The sequence below is a fragment of the Perissodus microlepis genome, chromosome 16 (assembly GCF_051167445.1).
Source record: "Perissodus microlepis isolate ML-2025 ecotype Zambia chromosome 16, ASM5116744v1, whole genome shotgun sequence".
NCBI lineage: Eukaryota > Metazoa > Chordata > Actinopteri > Cichliformes > Cichlidae > Perissodus > Perissodus microlepis.
Window position 1 is genome coordinate 35,303,125 of NC_140476.1, and position 5,742 is coordinate 35,308,866.

Genomic DNA, 5,742 nt, shown 5'->3' on the forward strand with positions numbered 1-5,742 from the left:
TTTAAAAAATAAACCAAAAAACCCGCTGTATGAAATATGCCTACTGGTAGGCTAGGTGGATGAGTGTCCTTGTCAGGAGCTGCTGTTGCACTTGCACTAAAGCCCATGAATGTGTACCAGCACACACAGTCCTCTTTATTGCAGATTAAATCTGATGCCAAAACAGAAGATGACGGTAGCTGGAAAGCCTTAAAGTGAAAAAAATCCATAACCTTATAGAAATTACCCTTAATATATCTTGTCATGTAGCTAATAGCTTTATTAATGTCTTGATGCATGCTCAATCATCCAGGTTAGGAAATCCCAAAAAGTTGATTCTGTTCATCTGGACTTAGTGTTTTCAGTGGGAGAAAATTTTTGTCCCTCATCCAAGTGGCTTATGCAGTCTCAGCTGACTGCAGGTTTCCCCAGTCTTATAAACAGTATATTTGCATAATGACTGAAACTAGCACCACTGGAGGAACAATGGGTGACCACTGATCAATGGCCATGAGCACCATTCACAGAGAGTTGGGAAATGGCTGCAATCGCAGCATTGTAAGATGGCGAAAGATGTACCTTTTGGCCCCCTCCTCAATTCAGAGATGGTCTTTCCCTTTTCACGTAAATGGCCTCCTTGACTCCGTGCTCAAACCGGCGTTCCTCCCTGTCCAGGATGTGTACATCATCATCATTGAAACAGTGTCCACTGGCCTGTAGGTGTAAAATAGACTGCAGAGTCCTGGCCTGATGAGGTGGCTCTTCTGTGTTGTGCCATCCTCTTAGCCAGAGGTTGTTTGGTTTCCCCGATGTATAAATCCTTGCAATCCTTCTGGCACATATCAGTGTACACTATATTACTCTGTTTGTGTTGAGGCACACGGTCCAGCGTGTTTTGGGGTTTAAAAGCCACAGAGACGCAGTGTTAAAAAAAAAATGTGTCTCAGCTGTTCCGATACTCCAGACATGTACAGGATCACTACAGGTTTTCGCTTAGGCAGCTGTTGTCCTTCTCTCCTGGATCGGCTGAAGCTTTCTTTTGGTCCCTTTCCAGCTTTGACAAAGTCCAGCTAGGATAACCACATTTACTCAGGGCCTTCTTGATGTGATGTTCTTCTGCTTCTCTGGCTGCTGTGTCTGTGGGGATGGTGTTCTGTCACGGCGAGTGAAAAGAGCCGTGTGGAAAAGGAAAAGGAGGATCCAAACGCAGGCAGTCGTGAAGGTGTAAGGGTGATTTATTGAACACAAAATAAATATGGACAAACAGCAAATGGAGCACGAACTAAACTAGACTGGAAACAACTAAACTACAGAGCACAAACCTGGACAAGAATGAGAACGAGCAGAGGAGATTGACGATGGACAGCAGGGAGAACACACGGGTGAGACATGGTGGATACACAGACGGACCAGCAACTACAATGACAGAGGACACGACTTAAATACACACAGAAACACAGGGGAATTACACACAGGTGGTGGACACAGCTGGGAATAATCAACAAGACGAGACAGAGGTAAAACTGAACACACTCACATGAGACGCAGACCTTCACAATAAAACAGGAACAAGAAACCATCACACTAAGACGCAGACTCGACATAGAGAGACAGACAGAAAATGACACATGAAACTAAACCCACACAAAACATGAGAACACAAATCTTAAACCCAAATAAACAGAAACATGGAACTCTAATAATAATAATCATCATCGCACCCAAAACCACAACAATCATTCAAAAAATAAACTAACAATCAAAACTCAAAATACTGGTTCGAAACTGACCCAGAACCGTGACATGTTCGCTCTGTGTTGTAGCGTCCTGATGACACCCAGTTTGTGCTCCAGTGGATGATGAGAGTCAAACCTTAAATACTGATCTGTATGCATAGGTTTACGGCTTTTACATCAGCTTTTAGATGTCCCCCATTACTGATGAAAATCTCCCAGTCTAAGAAGGCTAACCTGCCACTTTTCATATCCACCCTGGTGAATTTGATGTGTTGATCCACCGAGTTAATGTGATCCATGAATCCACTTCTTCCATGTAAAAATTAGCCACAATGGGTGAAACTGGGGAACCCAAGGCACACCCATGTGTACGTCTTACACTGATTTCTTTTCTGATTTCTCAGACTTTTTATCTGATTTAGTTCTGAGCTCAGATAAAAGAATTATTGTGGGTGATTTTAACATCCATGTAGATGCTAAAAATGACAGCCTCAACATCGCATTTAAGCTGTTATTAGAGTCAATTGGCTTCTCTCAAAATGTAAAAGAACCCACCCACCACTTTAATCACACTCTAGATCTTGTTTTAACATATGACATAGAAACTGAACAATTAACAGTGTTTCCTGAAAACCCTCTCCTGTCTGAACATTTCATGATAACATTTACAATAATTAATTACACAGCAGTGGAGAGTAGACTTTATCACAGTAGATGTCTTTCTGAAAACGCTCCTCCCCCTTTGTGAGTGTGGACGCTTCATCTCTTTGCTCGCTTCTTTTATTGATTTTTTATTGATTTTTATGCTGATTTTTTTCCCTTTTTTCCATATGAGCTTACCTGCGATAGCTTCTGGACACTTATAGATCATTACGACTAAAGTGTTCTTAACAGAAACAGCAACATTTTTATAGTTACCTTATCCTCAGCGCTCCGTGTGTCTGTGGCCTAGACACAGCTGAAGCCTGATTACAGCGTCTGGGCACCGAGCAGCCTCAATAGCCTGGAAAGGTGCTAACCGCTAGGCTAACTAGCAACAAGATGCCTTCCCTCTCCACAGATGACTACCACAGCCTCCTGCAGAAGATTGCAGTACTGGAGACAAAAATTCATCGCTTAGAAGTAAACGTGGAGGTAAATGGACTGTGTGGAAATGAAACAACCTTGCCTTTGATTCAAAACAATGGCGATGAGCAAGCTAGTACACAGCTAAGGAGCACAGATAACATGACCAAGAAAGTAGACTTTGTGCACTATTATGAATCCTCAAGCGATAATCCCCCCTTGGACTGTCTTGGTGCAAAACCAAGACATAAATCATGTCTCCTAGAAGAGGGAGGACGTATCACAGGCAGGGCACAGCGAGCTGAAATCTCTGAAACCGACTGGCCTTCACTTCCTACGAGACAGAGAAGCTCTCCTACCCCTGTATACGAGAGGAAACAGGACTGGACAACCGTGAATAGGAAGGTTAACAACAAACCTTCAAAACAACTGATTGTGAAACTGCACAACAGATTTGCTCCACTATCAAAGGACCCTGGATCTATACCGGACAACCATCCATCTAAAAGTAGCGAAGTAAGGTCCGAAAATCTTTTGAAAAGTAAAAGGCCACAGGGAAAGCTAAAGGCTAGGCCTGAAACTCTGATTGTGGGTGACTCTGCCGTAAAGGATGTACAAAGGATGTGCGGTAAGAACACTAAAGTCCTCTGCTTTCCTAACGATATGGTCAACAACCTGAAGGAGAAAATTCTTCAAATTGCAGATGAATATCCAACTGTGACAAACATTGTTCTGCATACAGGGTCAAACGATGTGTCCAAACAACAGTCGGAGGTTCTGAAACGGGACTTTACTGGATTATTAAATACTGTAAACTCTCTGAATGCAGCTGTATTCATCAGTGGACCTGTACCGCCGGTCAGAGGAGGAGACGAGAGATTCAGCAGGTTGTTTACACTGAATAAATGGCTTATATCAGCATGTACTGACCACTCAGTGCATTTTATCAACAACTTTAATATTTTTTGGGAACGCAGGCATCTGTTTAAAGCAAATGGATTTAATTTTAACAAGTCAGGGGTGAAACCGTTCACCTCCAACTTGTTTTATTCCATACGTCATCCATCTGTGCTTGGTGCCAAGGCTGAGATAAACGAGGAGTTATCTCATAAAGAGGAACAAACAGTACTCCAAGAACAGACAAAGCCCAGCAGAAACCTTGAGGAGGAGCCTCATCTGCCCCCACCCGGGAAAAGCCTCAGAAAGGAGAGACATCTGAGGCAAGAAGAGGGGTCCCTATTTGCCTCCAACTCTCTCAACAACACCAACGACCAGGACCAGGACCAGGGACCACGATCTTCCCCAGTCCCCCAAACCCCTGACAGGCCATCACCCTCCTCCCCCTCCCTTTCTCCCTCCTCCCCACACCTGAAATTCACTGAGGAGATGATGGAGCGGGTCAATGCTGGGCTCAGATCTACCCCCCGGCCCAATCCCTTTTTGTCCCCCATAAACGCCCCACCAGAGCAGCCAAAGGTTCGCCACCGAGCCCCACCCTCAACAGAGCAATCGAAGTTACATTGCCCAGCCCCGCCCCCCCTTAGTTCCTCCTTACCACCTCCATGCTCTGTCTCCGCAGTCTGATGTGTGATGTGTGGAGGGTCCGGGCTGCGAGGATTATGGCAGTGGTGACTTTTCCCAGAAGAAGCTGGGACCCTGTTTACTAGAAGGTTTTAAAATCTCTGTACTTTCAGGTGACAGAAGGAGACATGTGGCCTGGTCAAAACACAGAGAGCTGCACTCTAAAAGATCTTTAAACATAGTAAACATACCTTGTGTGCCACAGACTGCTCCCAAACACGAGGGGACAAGTAATGCCTCTAAAACACTTAAGTTGGCTTTATTAAACGTTAGATCTTTAGCTGGGAAAACATTTTTAATTAATGATTTAATCACTGAGCACAGCCTTGATTTTATGTTTCTAACTGAAACTTGGTTGGACCAAAGTAACAGTGGAGCTGTTCTCATCGAGACGACCCCTCCTACAGTTTTATCAGTGAGGCCAGGGTGAGCAGGAGAGGAGGAGGGTTTGCTGTCTTATTTAATGAATCATTTCAATGTAAGCAGCTATCTCCTGGAAGTTTTCAGTCTTTTGAATATGTGGCTTTACAGCTGAAGGCCCCATCCAAAGTTGTGTTTCTTAATGTTTACAGGCCTCCCAAATACTGCACAGACTTTTTTAATGACCTCAGTGAACTGCTGTCTGTGATCTGTGTTGATTTCGACTGTGTAATTATTGTTGGGGATTTTAACATCCATGTGGACAACCCTCAGGACAAAGGGACTAAAGACCTGAGTAACACTCTGGGCAACTTTGGGCTGACTCAGCATGTAACAGAGGCCACACATAATAGAGGACACACTCTTGACCTACTGATCTCCAAGGGCCTGAGCATTTCAAAGGTTACTGTGTCTGATGTGGGCCTGTCTGATCATTACTGGGTTTTCTTTGAAAGTAAAATCTCAGCCCACACAAATATATCAACAGCAGTGATCACAAAACGGTGTATAACTGAAGACAGTAGTGAGATCTTTAACCAGGTCTTCCCATTAACACCTGACCTGTCCAGAGGTTCAGTCAATGAGCTCGTCAATAGCTTCAATGCAAAAATGTTAAATGTAATGGATACAATTGCTCCCATTAAGGTGAAGGTTATCTCTGGAAGGAAAAAGTCTCCATGGAGAAACTCCACACTGGTGAAAAATGAAAAAAGAGAGTGTAGGAAAGCTGAGCGCAGATGGAGAAAAACAAACCTCCAGGTTCACTATGACATCTATAAAGAGAAACTTCACAATTATAATTTACAACTGAGGAGTGCAAGGAGGTCCTACTTCTCTGACATCATCACTAAAAACAGTCATAATGCTCAGGTCTTATTTTCTACAGTTGACAGGCTAACAAACCCTCCTGTGTCAGTGGCAGCTGAACTTCATTCAACCATGGCCTGCAATGACTTCGCCA

The 5,742-nt window shown here is 43.8% G+C and overlaps 1 pseudogene; it reads left to right on the plus strand.

Moving 5' to 3' along the window:
* Window positions 1–2,510: 2,510 nt before the first annotated feature.
* LOC146371316 (uncharacterized) lies at window positions 2,511–5,215 on the plus strand (annotated as a pseudogene).
* The last annotated feature ends 527 nt before the right edge of the window (window positions 5,216–5,742 follow it).